This window comes from Sparus aurata, chromosome 10, assembly GCF_900880675.1.
Source record: "Sparus aurata chromosome 10, fSpaAur1.1, whole genome shotgun sequence".
Taxonomy (NCBI): domain Eukaryota; kingdom Metazoa; phylum Chordata; class Actinopteri; order Spariformes; family Sparidae; genus Sparus; species Sparus aurata.
Window position 1 is genome coordinate 13,778,851 of NC_044196.1, and position 17,277 is coordinate 13,796,127.

A 17,277-nucleotide genomic window follows, 5' to 3' on the forward strand; every position below is an offset into this window, starting at 1 on the left:
CTTTTCTTTAAGAAAACCGCTTAGCAGTTCAATGCTCTTCTTCCCTGTCAGTGCTCCACGCTGCTTCTCCACACTCCTACTGCAGGAATATACTGACTAGGGATACCTCATACAACCCCACATCAAAACACCCCATCTATCACTATAACATCAACAATATATCCCTCCATTATGTCCTCTACTCCTTGCTGTTGGTTTCTTGAAGCTATAATGCCTAATGCTCAGAAAATGTACAACCTTAGCCCCGCTTTTTTTCAGCCCATACTTCTCTGCAGTTTGGCAAATTGGCAAAGTTTGAAATAGTCGTAAGCCGTTCTATTTGGAGATGTCTCCATGGATGAGCTGGCAGCTATCACGGGATTTATTTGAAACTGAAGAAAAAGTAAAAAACATGATGAGTCCTTTGGCAATTTGTGGAGTTATGTCTTATTTTATGATTTCTAAGTGGGTTTGTGTACCGCTATTCATGAAGGATACTGGAGCTAATGATACTTTCATAGTTGGCACCACCATCAAGGGTAAAGGCATTGCCATAGTTCCGGTATAATGTTGCCTTGGTGTCAGCGACTTAGCCACAAAATGCCTTATGTAATTATTTTAGTATTTGGAAAATTGGCAAGTTAAAATATGAAATAGCTATTAAATGTTCCTTTTTTGCAATGTTCTCATGGATGAGTTACTTTCATACTGGGAAAAAAACAACTTAAAAAGTGATGATTTTCAGTCATTTTCTGGAGTCATACCGAGTATCTTTTTCTTTAATCTACAATTTCTAAGCCATTTCATGAAAAGCGTTGGCAATAATGACATCCTCGGGAAGATCAAGTGAGGCAGAGTCCTAATATATGTGTAACGTGTATTATCTCTGTTCAGTATCAGCTGAGTTATCCCTCTGAGGAGAACTGGTTTTGGTGCAAAGTGACAGAATTGCGCACTCTGTAAAATTCCCAGCAAAGTCTGAATTGCCTCCGTGAGCTGTGTGTTACTGCCCCTCTTACAGCTCATACTGACTGACTACAGCGCATTATTTTTCAAAGGAGACAGGTTTGCGTCAAATGGAATTTAAAAGCCAGGACACTTCATATTTCATCCATGTGTCTGCACACACAACAGTGAGCAGTGAAACCTTGAAGGCAACTTCACCATGTATGCATCCATCCGTCCGTCTGATGCTTGCAGTATGCGTTTCTGTCTCCTCGGCATGGAGATGAAACTCGAAACTTTAAGATGGGAGACTTTCGTGCTGATGTGGTGAGACTCGCTCTGCTGTTTGGTATTAAAAACAGGTCCCCTGCAGATTGTCAGCAGCTGCCGTCACCCAGTGATGGAAATTCGAGTGTGGCTGTCATTTTTCAACCAGATCATAACGCTTTCTGTTTGAATTTCACACAGAATTGTTCTTTTTTTTAAGTTGGAAAGTTGTTTTTTAAGTTTTTATCCCTCGAAGCTCCTCTTTGATGCGACATTTTTTTCTCCTTCAGGCTTCAAATCCTCTATCAAAAATCTTTCAGTCTGGCTGTAACGGATGCTTCAGCCTCACCAGAGCTGACCAACCGCCGGCGGAAAAGGAAGATTAATGGGTAAAAGGCAGAGTGAGGGTGGAAATAATGAAGAGAAGGATTCGGGAGTCAATGAAAGAAAGAAATGATGGACAGTGGAGTAGCGTGGAGATGGAGTGCAGAGTTAGACGAGCAGCGTGGACTGAATACTTACGAGAGGAGCAGGAGACGAAATGGAAGACGACGGAGATGAAGGAGAGATTTGGATGGGATGCTGAGGGAAGCAGCTCAGGGAAATAAAGATAATAAACGCTGCGAAGGGAAATGGATTGGAAATACACAGGAAAAAAAAAAAAGATTGACATGCAACTGTCAAGGTAGCGAAGTTTAAAGGTGGAGTTTAAATCCATCTGTTTTGACATGCAGTTTGAAAGACGCCTTAACGCTGAGAAGTGAAAGAAAATTGCACAAAAGGATGATGAAAGGAGGAAAAGTGTAGAAACACGATCGATGTTTGTCTGCCTGCAACTGTTACGTGTCTCCACTTCACCACAAAGTCCATTGAAAATATGTCAGAAGCTGAAAAAAAACAGAAGAAAAGAAATAGCTTTCAACAACCTTCGCTGTTTTAAATAAAGGGAAGAAGAAGAAGAAGAAGAAGACAGTGCTTCCTGTGCAACTTTCAAGTTGTGTTCACGGGCATGCGTGGGGGATTCACAGGAAATTAAGCAATTCTGCGACCTGTAGTTTTAAACCACATTTCCGACTTTTGTCAAATCAACCAGTACCCAAATCCTAAGGATTGTAGCGTAAGGTACTTTCATGTGCATTTCATTTTCCTGACACGTTCGATTAAGTATTAAAGCGTGCACAAAGGAAACATACCTGTCGAAACTGAAATAGAGTTGAGGCGACTGGGGAGCAGAAATAAATTGAAAGGAAATGAAAAGTGAGGAGGAAGAGGGGAAGGGCAGAAAAAGCCTGACGGCAAACAAAACAGAGAGGAGAGAGACTGGAGGAAAAGGTCACTGCACGACGTGAATCACTACGTGCCGCGTTGGTATTTAGATATTCTTTGTTTGTCACTGATTATCACTCACAGCGTGTTCAGCTGACAGCGTTCTTAGGGAGGAGGAGGAGGGGAAAGGACGTCTGAGAGCCGATGATGGGCTCTCCAATTAGTGAATCGATGGAGCAGGAGGAAGTATGACCTTTCACCCCGCGAGTCACCGCGGAGACGGCAGCAGCCTCTCGGACCGACGGAGCGTGAAGACACGAGTCGTCCTCTCAGCGCGATTCTCTCAGATGACAGGCTCACCCTCCCCTTGTTTATGTAGCCGTCTCTCGCGGCTCCATATGGACGGCCCGGCTGCGGAGCCTTCTCCCTCTCATACGAAGTGCAATGTGCTGTAGCGGACTAGCAGACTGCGCTGGTGGCACGCGATGAGGAGGGAGGAGGTGTGACACTCAGACGCAGGCTTATTCATCTTTTTTTCTTCTCCTGCCTCCCACGTTGACTTCTGAGGAAATCTCTCGTTGCTTTCTGAAACATCTCCCAGTTTCAAAATGACACATTTAACATCCACGGTCACTTCTTTCCTTTCATATTCTCATCTTGGCTCCTCGACTGCCATCCAATCCTCCATCATCAAACATGAGCACCAACTTTTGTCATGATTTTTTACAAGACAAATGTGTCTCTTTCTGTCGGTGTGATCCTGGGAGCACGTGTCAGCAGGACCTGCACGCATGCGTGAGTGACCGTATAACCACAAACACAGCAGGTTTCCCTGAGGTATTTTTAGTCATGCAAATCTCCGCTGTTTGTTTAGTCCAGGAATCACGCAATGCTGCGCATGCTGAGCATGTTTATTTGTATAAGGCTGTATGAGATCCTGACGGGTGTGATTCAGTGTGACCTGCGTGTGTGTGTGGGATTGGTGTTTTAATGTGATGTAACAGGGTTGATATCATGAGGCGGAAACATCTTAACTGTAAACTTAGCTTAGCATACAGACTGGAAGTAGGGGGGACAGCTAGCAGAAAACTGTCTTTACAAGTTTAGAATCTGCATACACTTTGCCTGATTGATCCCAAACATCTGGATTTAATGACAAAGTGGAATAACCCCTAGTTTCCTCCAGGCACGTCACTCTTACCTGTCCTCCTTTCGACTTCATATCCCACCGGGAGCATCTCAGAAGCGCTGCGTCATGACTGGCCTGATGTTGTTGACCTGCGCAGATTGTGTTTATTACAGAATTTCTCCTCGATGTTTGTGCCTCTACCGCGGGTTGAGCAGACTACGCAGTGAAGTTATTTGTTCCTATCTCCGACTCTGCTGTGCTGTAGGTCCTGAGTCGGCACAGTGTCTTATTTGGATTTGAAACTGACTGGATGCACGCTGCTGGTTTCGCTGCCTGACTTCCTGTCTGGCTCGGTGTGATTTGTGCTGGTTGGACATGGCTGCTGTCCGCTTCTGACAAAAACAGACGAGAGCGGAGTTCTGTTTCTGGGACGCCGCTCGTGAAAACGTAAAAGCCTTATCTGGAGTTGCTGCGATCAGCGACTGTATCACGATCCCGTTGGAATCTGAGGAAAAGACCCAACAATCTATCTTTCTCTAGAATTGCCTACTGCCTTTTCCTTTCCTTGCTCCTGGCTTTGACGGCAGCAACATTGTTTTAAAGCTCCTTTATTTGCTTCTCTTTTGGGAGAACTTCTTCCTACTCAGAGTCCAAGAACTTTTTCTCTGTTATCTATATTTCTATCTGGATGCAGAGTGGTCTCTCCCTCTCCAGCAGTTTCATCGATGTTCCAGGTTCGCTGTAAGAGTCTTCATTGATTTCACGCTGTTGCCCTGGGGAGTTTCTTTAACATCACGCGGTCAAAATCACTGATTAAAGGTGCGACGATGAACTGCGACTGTGATAGCAGCTTTTTATCACAGCCAACAAAAAGTGTTATAAAGAGAGAGGGACGGGCAGACGGACAGGGAGCGAGCAGTCGGGGCTCATATTGAGGCTCATTAGCTTCCACTGAGGCCAGCTACTGTAAATGGAATCCAATACTTCATCTCTAATAGCCGAGCACACACACAACCAACATAATGCAATATAATGGTTATTGACATCTGCACTTTCAGACTATTGATGCTATTGCTGCCTTTTTCTTTCTGTTTTGTTGGGTTTTTTTTACCCCCAAAACACATCACTGCTACTTTGCGACCATTTTTCCCTTTTGTTGGTTGGAGACGAGCACAATTAGCGGCTCTGCTCTCAGTCTGTGTGGTTTCTTGTACACCACATCACCCCATGGGAACCAGCGATGACCGGATTGGCTTCTTTAGTCGAGCGAGTAATTAATCACAATTAGCTGGAGCAAAAAAGGGGCCAGAATCAGTTTTCCAGAATTGGTGTCATTGCAAGAAATGGCAGTGTTTTCAGAAAATCATTTTCGGAAAGGCAAGTTTAAATTAAGTGCAGTAACAAAGAAAACACAATGTTCAGAGAAGCATAAAACATATAAAACATAAGTTATCATCAAGATCTTATATCTAACTTATTGATAGTGTCGATGTATTCTTACTTTTTTTAAATAAATATTGTATCACTGGCATTAAATGGTCTTAAAATGACAACAGTATCATTTTCTCACTATTATTTCTTGGACAATATATCGTTAAGCAAACGTAGTTATTGTGACAGGCCTTTCTGTGACCGACAGGAAGATGAGAAAAAGACAATCTCTCTCTATTTCTTTGCAAATCAAAAGTGACACTGTCATTACGAAGCAGTTTAAAAAGTTTTTCATCATCTTCCAGCCACACACATGCCTGGAAACACACATATTTACAAGCCAACATGTTTCAGTGATGAGAGGAAAATGTAGAATGCCTGTCACGGCCAATTTAAGAGATTGAATCCCCGTCTTACGTATTCCAAATGACCCGCACTCTCAATTGTCCGTTAAAAAAAAAGAATGTAAAGTGAAGCCTGAAGCCTGAGTCAAGGAAGCGTGTTGTCGATTGATTTTTAAAGGGGTGATACTTGGCATCATCAGGCATTTCTGTGTTTTTGCATTTGTGTGCACTTTCGTGTGTGTTCTTGTGCTTACTGATTGATTCTGGAGTAAAGAGAAACAAGAGACAAGTCTGTGGCTTTGCACAGAAGCTAAATGATTCTAACCAGCTCACTTTGGCATGTGACTTGCTCTCGCAGGACATATGGCGAAGCAAGTAGGACATATATATATATATATAAATATATATGTCCTTGCTTTGCCATATGTCTATGAGAGTCTGTGCTTTTGAATTGCATCATGGGACGAGTAAGATTAATTATACTTTATTCTGTAGAGGCTAAAAATGCTTCTGCTGCATCTTTCAAATCAGCCTGTCTGTGTTCCTTTTCTTCATTTCTTTGTTTCCAAATGTAGCACTGGAATTTGTGCAGTTTGATGAGGTCTTTGTGCTCATTTGTGGGTCGAGTCCACATGGTTGAATATATTTAGGGTAAGTCGCTTTGCATAAAAGCATCAGCTAAATGTTATGAGAGTGTTCATTAGGGCCATATTTATTCCCCCTGAGTGACCTGGTGCGGGCCATTATGTTTCTATCGGACATGTTTTGGTTGTGTTCGCTCCATAAGCCAAGTTATCAGTTTTATAAAATAGCAAGCATCTAATGTCTAATCTTATCAAATCACTCTGTAAACATTTATTGTTGGCTCCCTCGAGGGTATTTTTAGGCCATAGAATTGGTTCGTAGAATACTGTTTTAAAGCCTTGAGTTTGGCATTACAGCCATTGCAGTCATGTATTTTTAGAGGTGAACAAATGTGGATGAGAAGTTGGCGCTGGGGAGGATTTTCCAATTGGATCCGACTGAGAACCCAAGGACACGGCAGCAACAGCCTAAATCATGCCCTGCTTTATCGTCTATTTTACTCTGAATGGGACCATAATTTACAAGCTGAGCATCATTCTTGGTTGAAGAAGACTTGAAATTATGAGTTTTAAACCATAAACTCATTAGAAAACCATTTACTGAGATAATAAATCAAGTATGAAGTAGTGTCATTTTCTCATAAGCTTACATACAATAAGACTTCTTTTTGCAACCAATGACCATATTTTATACAGTCAAAGAAATGGGCAAAAACATGTCAAAGTAAAATATTATTGCAACTTTAATTCTCTCAAAGCACACCTACATTTCTTTCAAAATGTTCTTTCAAACTATTTTGAAATGTACCAGCTGAGCTGTGATCAAAGCACAAATAGCTGCTTGTATGCGTCAGAGAAATGTTTGATATCGTTCACAGGTAACGGGATCAGTTAGTGATTCTTGAGCATGCACGTGTTACCCAAAAAATGATCGACCGCAGGTGCAATATAGAGATTTCACGTGTTTGATCTTCTGCCGCAAAACACCGGAGGATTTCTTCAGGCTCATAAACGCACATAAAAAGAATATCTACAAATACACTGAGAACACCTTAACAACCTCCACCCACTCACACAAACAAAAACACACACCTACACACAGCTTTTACCAGTCAGGGTGTTAAATTTGGTTGTCAGCCTGTAAGGCTTGCAGGATCTCGCACCCTTTCAGGACGTCTCTTCAGTTTTGCACCGAAATAGTGACACCGGTTTGCCACCACTGACTTCTTCAGATGCAGTGATGAGGTGTCAAGGAGCTGACATGAACTTCCAGACCTGCTGACTCAGATCAGAAAAGGACCGAGCCGTCTGCAACATCAAAATTTAGAGATGCACCATAAATATACTTGAAGGTCGTTGGATGACACGCGCAGACACTTCTGCCAAGATCTATACCTATCTGACTGGGTGACTCAAAGGGTGAAGCTGCGCGAGTTTGTCTCCCTCACATCATCCACCATCTCAGCCTTCTCTCTCGACAGCCTTCTCGGCTGGCAATGAAATCGAAAAACTAAAAGACCCCAGGCAAGTTGTTTAATTCCTGGTGCTGCTGCCGATAACATGTTCTGCTTCACTTGCTTCATCATCTCCACATTTGAAGAGCTGCACCCACCTGAAACACACAACATCAACACTGACTCAGTTGTTCCAGGTGGGATTCAAGAAGTGCGAAAGACAAGACGATCAACTTGTGCAGTGACGCGGCTTTTCATATAATTGCAAATTACTGTAGGGAAGCCACACGCGCCCCGAGGTGTGGAATGACTCACTCACGTCTTACTAGCGTGCTGCTATTAGCCTTCTGACCCTGTAGATCAGCTGGGAGAATCTCTCTCTCACACACACACACACACACATACTTTTACTTCTACCCTTGTGAGGACCCTCGTTTACGTTACGCATTACCTAGACCCCTACTCCGATAATGAACTAATGAACTACTCTAATAACTCTAATCATAAAGGTCCAATTTGTAAAACTGATCCTCACTTTCCAAAAATGTCCTCACTCTGTTGGTTAAAAACTTGTTCACTACGTAGAGAATACCCTAAAAATGAACACTTTGATACCATTTAGTGAAATTTAATCCAACATCATAAATGATTCTGCTTTATGTCTTTTAACTTGTTATATTTTTGATGGTTTTCATATTTTTCTATCACTGTTAATGATTGTCTGCTCTCAATGATTGAAAGAGAGTGGTACACAAAAAGTGATTTTTTTTCACGGATATTACAAATGCAAAAACATTCAAAATGAGTATAAAACGATTATTTTTGCATCATGATTTGGATATTGCACTTTGCCATATTGTGCCATAAGTGTATTTCCTGATAATTATTTAGTAGAAGTAGAAGTACACACATACACCTGCATGTAAACATATTATTACTGTTAGAGGCTTGTTTTCTAATTCTCATGCACAGACTTTAGTTTTGTTTGACACTTGCTGTACAGCACATAAACACACACACATCCTGTTTAGTTAAGTATTCATATATTCAAACAATGCTTGTATGCCTTCACACGATTATCCTGCCCTAAAGGTCTGATTTTACTGTTCAGTTTGGAAAGCCTTTCTGCTCTGTACGCTACATGCTAATCATGCTGTATACAAACAATACTGTCCATATCTTCTAACTCAATTGCTGAAGCTAATTGAGAAAATTGATTGAGTTTGTTGCCCTGGATCCTTAAATGTACTGTAACTGTGCTTTTCTAAAGTTGTTGCTGCTGGAGAATACAGTTGAAATTGTCTTTTAGTGTCATAAAAGGGATTAGATGAGGTCATTTCAAACACTGAGGTACTTCGAGAGAATAATCACAATGAATGCAGAGAGTTGTGCCAGCTGTGCTCCTTCTGGGTGAAGGGCTTCTGTTGTTATTGTATTATAGTTCCCACAAGTATGGCTCAAGTAATGGTATATCAGTACAAATGATAGATTGACACAGTTGTTATATATGCAGTGTGAAAGACTTAAGGACACTGTTTTATCCTATCGTAGCTGCTACTGCTGCATAATTAGAGTCTGGCAGCGACAGCAACTCCCACAGTGCTGCTCCCTCAGCGCTGCTGGATTCATCATCCACCTCCACTAAAGGTGAGCAGGATGGTACAGAGCCAACCCTGTATTTAAAGATGAAACGGCATGCACAATATAGAGATAGAAACTAAATGGGAGCCAATTTAGATTTGTTCAGCAGAATAATCCACTTTGTGTCTGTGCTCTCCAGGGAGTCCTGGGTACAAACTGTACATTTAAATCAACACAGAACACAACAGAAGACACAAAAGTGAATAATGACAAAAGCTGTGTCTGTCTCACTGCTTTTCTCTTAAAGATAACCAATAACAAGCAGCTGAATGGTAAAAAAAATAAACTGACACTTTGGTAAAAAGAAGTTCATTTTGTTTCGTTCGTTTTCAAAATCCAGACACTGGCTTTGAACAAGCCACCAAACAAAAGCATCAGAAGATGATAACCTTGGAACATAAGACATGATGAGACACGATTAAAGAAAAATATATATGTATGTATATATGTTATGTGTCTGTATTTGGGTTTGAGTCTCTTTTGAGCAAACATAATAGGGGTACATCATCTGCAAAGTATGAACGTACCAAAATTTTATACCAATCCTTTCTGAAGACGTGAACATTTTTCCCTACATAAGTTAAACCTCTAACATGTTGGTGGTGCTACATCAGCAGAGGATCACCTACCACAGTACATTTTATCCTCTGGGCACCTTGAATGTGTGAACAAAGTTTAAGGCAAACCATCCAATAGTTGAGATATTTCGGTCTGCACCAAAGTGGTGGACAAACCAAGCAACAGACTTGCCATTCTGCCAGCATGGCCTAAATGAACAGAAAACAGGACTGGTTGGAGTGGTTTTGAAACAGCATCTTATGCTATTCTGATCAGAAAAAAGGAAATATGAAGCTCTCGGGCTGTGCTGTGGGAGTGTTTGAGAGTTGGACACAAGTACTCTTTGTTGGCAGTGACAGACGGTTGTTATGGAAATGAAGCAAACGGAGCATCTTTTCTTTTTTTGATGAAGCTCTTTTGTGGCTTTTACAAAATGGTAATGATCCAAGGGGAATGTTACAGTCTTTTTATGGTTCCTTCACTACAACTTGCAGCATTTTCATAATTACACTAATTGGCCCCAGGGAGAGTACAGACATAACTGTTCAGATAGAGGAAGATTTAAACCACACTATGTATAGAATACAAAATATTCTTTTTCGAATGTTGTTATGATGCTGACTCAGACTCCATCGCCCACATGATCTCCGTCTGGAGCAGAACCTTGGCGGGCGAGGTTTGCAGGAAAGCGTCTGGGAGTCTTGAGTCATCGGATGGAAGGCGAAGCAGGAGCAGCATAGGTCATCTGTGAGATGAGCAGCAGAAAGGAAGAGAAAATAAGAGAGTTTATGAATGAGAGAAAGCTTCAGAAACTGATGCTCTGGTACGGTGTGTATGATGTTAAGTTTGCCTCTCAATTCTGAGCACATATGCGGACACAAATATAACTCAATGGATGGAGCGGCTGGGAGACTCTGGCGTCGTCTTTGCACCTAAGTAATTTAATCCACGTCAAAAATATTAATAACCTGTCAGCCAAGTTCATTTCAAAAGGTCCGCTGAGTTTCTGCTGCTGTTCAGTTAGTCTCTCAACCAATAAAGACAACGGACTGCAGGGTGTTTACAGATCAGCCCAGAGGAGTTGTACATCATTCGCTTGGAACAAAACATGTCCACTGCTGTGTCGTTTATGATTGTTTTTATAAAGTGAGGACACAATTTGGATGTGTCAATACTAATGTGTGCCAATAAAGTGCTTTAAATGCTTTGTATGTCCAATACAAACAAAGGTAGTCTGCTGTATGATGGACAGTAAACTCTCCAAGCTCAGCCAGCTGTAGCAAATGTCTAAAATATTAATGGAAGTGCTTGTAGTTTAGATATATTTCAGCAAGTTGCAGACCAAAAGTGTGGTCCAAAATATGGAGGCTCTTGTGGGAAAAGCCATTTTAAATTCAGTTAAACAATTCAGCAGTACATTATATGTATCCCAAACAAGCCCTGCTGTAACTTCTGCTGTACATCAAAATCTAAAATATTCAATATGTTAAAATTTTAATAATTCCTGCACAACATACATATTCCCTGGGCCTGTATACAATATTCTCCTATATCATCTTTAGGTTTAATTATCCATATCTTGGCCATTACAGGTAGAAAATATGAAGGACCATTAAAAAGTTTTAACAAGAACGCCCTGTCCTTTCCTGTCACTATAAAGTGAATGTTCTTCCCCTTTTCTCTCCAATTACCCTGAAAATGTTCCTTCTCAGCTCAGGACATGGAGGGAAATTTATCTCTCCACCTGTCACAGCATGTGCGTTGTTAGTCGGGGACTGGTACACGTGTGGTGGAGGGTGTTAGTGTGTATTTATATATTTAATTTGTGTGATAAAACGTGCTTTATGTGTGTAATAGGTTCACTTGAAAGGAGAAAGGGGACTCGCATGAGAGACAGTTTAATGGACAATGTGGATAAATTCCTGTCCTACATAATAAAATGTAAATGAATACGTTTTGGATACAAACGTGTACATCACATATTTTTTATGTTTAGTTCAATTATAATCAGTTTATTAAAATAAATGCATGTTTGCCTCATTTTGAGATAAAATCAGCCTTTGATTCCTGGCAAAAAAGTTTGGGAAAGACTGTTGGAAAAAATGACGTATCCATATAAGGACATACACAGGCCGATAATGGCTGGGTCAGTGGACCGGATAGCTCCGCTGTGAAAGGATCCTGTTACATCTGTACACAAGGAAGGGCATGCACAGATCATTAAGATAATTCAGACCCCCGGGCCTCAACATATCCAAGCGGGTCATACTCAGTATTCCCTGCATACAGTGAGATGCAGCTCATTAAAGGGTATCGGAGAAGCCATTGTCGCCGCCCTTATTAAAAAAAATAAATGAGTACCTCCTGTTGCTTCTGTAGGCTCATTTTCCATGAGGAAGTATGAAACCATCATAGAGCGCTCTGATGAGTGTATTTAAAGTTCAAGGAGTGCAGAATATCCAGAGAAAATGTGGAGAAAATGTGGAGAAAATGTCACTGCGGAGATAAAAACTTAATGAGGATCCAAATCTTGTGTTTTAGACTGTCACACTGTGCACAACAGAGCCTTCAGTGTGATCAGATGCTCATCTAGTAGCCATCATACAAGCTTCTAATTTATGCTTGGTACTTTTCATATGCACTCTTAAGCACCAGTGCCACCCAGTCGCCAGAATAAATGTTGGAAATGTACGTTTTCTGCAAACCATGGATGTGTTGTAACTTTACATTTCTTTATGTTGCAACTTTGTTTATTTGGGCTGTGTTTTTCCATTTTATGTTGTGATATAATCAGGTTTAGGCCTAAAATACCTTTTTTTGTCACCATGTACATGGCCGGAGCTGTACTGCTTTATTAGATTCAGATTTTTGTTGCCACTATCCCTTGTGGTGTAACGCTTGCAAATGTTGAAACACAGACTTGAACTGTCGTCACTGGCTTGGCAGCCTTCTCACCTATAGCTGTGCTTTGTGAGCTCTGTAAGCACACTTCCAAGCTTAAGTGTTCTAATCTGTTAAATCAGCCACTGTAGCTGCTTGTGAAGTTCACAAACTTGACATACAAACCTTCTTTTCTTGCTGCAGGAATCCACGTTGTGCCGAGCAGATGCACTGGAACACATTAGGACTGGAAGTTAGGAATGCCGACCAGGAACTATCGACTTCAAACCCAAAAGGTAACATGCTGTAGATAAGTCCTGATATGGACCAGAAAAGTGAGTTTCTAGTGTGAGTGATGTGCTTTATAATGTGAACAGTACTTTCCTGTGCAGAAGGTAGTTGAGCAGACGAGCTGGGCGGGTAAAGCTGCTGACCTTGAAACACAGTTTGCCTTCGGATGAGGACCTTCGTTGCTTGTCATTTCCCATTCCTCTCTTCCGTCTCCTTCCCTCTCTCTACCTCCAGCTATTCAATAAAAAGCATAAAAATGCATGAAAAGTCACTTCAGGGACTCTGTAGAGAGGAATGTTTTTTTAATTTTAATTCTACCCCTGCATGTTCTGAGAAGGATGTGAGGCCTGATATCAGCTTGACATCAGCGCAGCAAACAATCAGAGGAACAAACCCTGCAGTGTTCTGGTCTGCGCCCTCTCTGCTTCTCATCAACGAGGCTGCTCCTTTTTTGTTTCATTGACCAGCAGGTCGGCCTAATTTGTTAGTCCATCAACTTGCTGATTAGCCCGATGAAACGGCGTGTCGAGGCCTCCTCATTGTGCATGCTGTGTGTATTTCTGTGTGTACCACACAGCGCCTGCAATGTGGAGGCTGACACACGAGGAGACGTCTCACTTCAGACGGACATGTTTGGCTTTCAAGGACCTCTGTACACATTTGTATGAGGTAACAAGGCTTTATTTAACACAAACAAATGGGGGAAACATATCACCAGAGTAACCACTACAGAATTTTCTGCTAATTGTCACCGTTAGTAGCTAGTGTGGTCATTTAACTGTGTAGGTATTGGTCATAATGGCCTATTGGCATATTGGGCGGTTTGTTCTTGTTTAAGGTACAAAGCGGCTAGCTGGTTAGCATGCTATCTTTAGTAGATATCTATGGAACATCGGGCACAGATGTCTTTGACATAACTTCAAAACTGTTACTTCTTCGCATTTTGTTGATAATTTTTGTTAATTTTTGACTGTTTTAAACTCTTTTTTTTTTTTTACATATTGCACCTTTGAATTTTAACTTAATAACATATGACTCAAGGTAACAAGAAGGGTAATGACATAATGAACAAAACAAAGTCTGCACACATACATCCACAGGCACAGTGACACACAGGTATACCCTATAGATTCACATATTGACTCAGCACAGAGCATCAACTCCCTCACATGAGTTCCTCTGTGTGTTGAGCAGCTATAGGTCGTTACAGCCTCCCTTCTCCACCTGCAATCTATATACAAGTGGGTGGTCTCGGTGACAGGCCTGTTCCTTTGTGGCCATACAGAAAACTGAAGCTATCTCTGGTAGTGCTCATTATGTACTGCGGCAGTCCTGCACTGCAGTGGCACCATGGAGCTCAGGCAGCATAATGGCCCGTGAAAGATCCCAGTTGAGTGCCACACGGATGACAAGCTTGTAAAAGCAAAACAAAAAAAGCCATCTCTCCTGTGGTTAATGAACACAAAAAAAAACACATTATCTCATGTCGCATAATCCCGAATTATGAGGCCAATTTGGTGCCTGGTTGTTCGTGCTAACAGCCACCAAAATCTGTCAACTAATCTGCAAGCTTTTTGCTTGATGATTTCCCAACATCTTCCTGTCCTTCACAATCTTTCCCCTTCCAATTAGCTTATATGCTAATGTGGGCCTAGCTTTCACAATGGGTGTTTCACTTCACCAGCTGCCATGCCTCCTAATTCCCACTTTCCTCTCTATTTTTGCCGTCACGTCTGCCATTCTTAGTTCCACTTGCCCAGCCAGCCCTGCCCGTTCAATCAGGTGCGCACAAATTAACTTAGCGTGCGGCTAGCCAGTCCCACAGGGGAGTGCCACTGGGTAATTAGCTCGCGGCTAATAGGCGTAGCAGTGGCACCAGAGAGGCAGAGTGGAGACCTGCCGTTGGTTCCAGACAGTTGTTTGCGTCTGCTGGGTCTCGCTGCGATACTGTTAGTCAGAGCAGGAGAAGACGGTGCATTAAAGAGCTGGGAGTGAGGAAATTGAAAGGAAAGTAGAAGATGATAAGAGCTGGAGGGAATGAGGGAGATTAAAGGAGGGAAAAAGTAGTTACAAGGGCTGCGTGTGTTACTTGATGTAGCAGTTAAGGCAGACACATCTGAAACTGGCCAGTTAAGCAGCCTCTTGACTGTGTGCTAGGCTACGTAAGGATAGTGCTGCATCTTTTTACATGGTGCCATTTACTGACATTATGAGGTCTGAATATATACTGCTACATTTACTGCTCTTGCTTCTCAGGTATCTCACATGAACCAGCAAAGATACACATGTATTCAGGGCGATGGTCAGCCATACGAGCATTAGCTTGTTTTGTTTGGCGCTATATAACTATCACACCCGTTGGTTTGTTACACTTGGAAAGGCGGCACTTGAAACTTTTAAAACACACTGGCCCAATCATCTGTCTATCACTAGCTTTTACGAAGCTTACTGGGCTCAACTTTTAACTTTTCAACTTTTGCCTCGTGTATGGGTCTCCTTTTTGTTAAACCCTGATACCTTGAGGCTTAGCTAACTTAGTCAACAAAGTACTGTCAACAAAATCACAAAATCTCACTTCCAGTTGTTGCTGAAATATAGAACACCTGTGTTGACTGTGTCTCTCCACTCATCCAGACTCGTTTTACCCTCTGCTTTTGTTTTGTTTTTTTGTTACTACAAGAAGTTGTTGAATCATGCTAATCTCCATTTTGTTTATGTCTGCTCCCCCATAAGGTGAGTGAGTCCAGCTTCAGTCTGCAGAGCCGTGAAGCCTGAAAGCTGCTCAACATCAACATTCAGGGTCAATAATTCATTCTTCCAAGCATTTGCTTCACTGAAGTGTCCATGGGTAAAACCATTTCCCCTCAGGTGTGCTGTTGTCAAACTGACCACCAATACAGAAGGCAGTGAAGTGAATTTTTCCCGTGGGGATGTTATAAACAAACCAATCTGAAAATTATCTTGAGTCTCCTGCCCAGTTCGCCCTGCAGCTCTAACAGTCAAGAACGCTGCGTGGGCTCTGAAGACAAAGGATATTTTGACACGTGACACACCAAACAGTGTCACGTCTCAATGGGGTTCCCCAACAGAAGCAGTGGGTCCCACAGCGGGGGCGAGCTAAAAGCAAAACCTGACAGGAGTTGTTTTCAGAAGAAAGAGTAACCTGACATGCTGGATTCACGTTGTTTTCTGGTTCGATTTAAGAGGAGACACAAACTGCCGAACAATAAAAGCCTTATTTTACCAGACATTATTCACTCTGTGCAGTCTTAACCTCTGAACTCACCTGATCAGAGTTTATACGTCGATGAGTTGGCTTCTACAACTCAAAACACGTAAACGTTTATGACTTCATTGCTTTTAATGTTGTCAACAGGTTCCGAGAAATTGTATTAGGTTAACATAATGAACTAGTATTACAGTAACACAATGACTTTTAATTGAGCCAACAGAAAAACAACTTCTGATCAAGAGGATATATTTAAACTCAACCATCATTTAGCTTATGTGTAGCAGTAAAATAACAAAATGTAATTAGTCAAAACTTTAGTTTTTCATCTTATTTATGTTTTTCAACTGGTGTTACATAATTATAGTTTGTCAACAGGTTCTGCATGAATGAATTTGGTACACGCAACATAACTTAATATCTTTAGTTGCAAAAGACACATGGATTTCCAAACTTGGTGCTGAACAATACGGATGCTAAAGTCTGAATCTTCCATCTTCGAGCTGAAACATTTAGAAACTGAAGGGGATGGCTAATGAGGGAGGCAGGATGATTTTGTACCCAATATATTGCGTCTGCTGTGTCTGTTTTCTGATGGTTGACTCAATTTTTAGATGTATCAGAAGTGGAAACCCTTTCTTTATCCCTAAATATCCACTGTGTGTTCGTGGTGAGAGTAAAGGATTTTCATCGAGCAGGTTTAATCTACGATCAACATCTGGTTTAATCTTTTTCAGCGCATTTTCTCGTTGCCTGTTTAAGTGCAGAGAGGGAAGAAGAGAGGAAGGAGGGAGAACAGGATGGGAACTCACTCACTTAGTCGTTTTAGCTCGGGGCAAGTCCAAACTTGGCCTTGTGGAAGGAGGGCACACACACACACACACACACACATACAAACACACACATCCCTCGCCCACACATTCAAGTACACACATCAAACTCACAGACACCAATGCAAATACACATTGATTTACCCCCAAGAGATGCACAATCTCTTTACACACCGGCACAAACTAAGCCAAATTATTCATTTATTCAGAGGAGGCTGACTCAGGTTGCGGAAATACTCTCACACTGGTCCAGCCCACGCTCCATTTAACACATCTGAATGAGTTATTGGCTGTGCAAATGGACAGCGCAGTCACCTTTTCAACAGGCTGTGGACAGTGTTTCACAGAGGAGGATGCACTACATTACGCGCTGGGCGGACGCCTATTAGACTTCATTACATTACATCTCGAGCAAGTCACACATCATGTCAGCTCGTGTTCCCCAACTG

At 41.8% G+C, this 17,277-nt stretch overlaps 1 protein-coding gene across 2 annotated transcripts in view; it reads left to right on the forward strand.

Moving 5' to 3' along the window:
* Nucleotides 1–17,277, forward strand: part of htr2cl1 (5-hydroxytryptamine (serotonin) receptor 2C, G protein-coupled-like 1) — a 143,454-nt gene that overhangs the window by 32,726 nt on the left and 93,451 nt on the right. For both annotated transcript variants that reach the window (XM_030431677.1, XM_030431679.1), the window contains one exon: nucleotides 12,683–12,774. The gene's annotated coding sequence lies outside the window, so the exon portion shown is untranslated. The remainder of the gene's footprint in view (nucleotides 1–12,682; nucleotides 12,775–17,277) is intronic.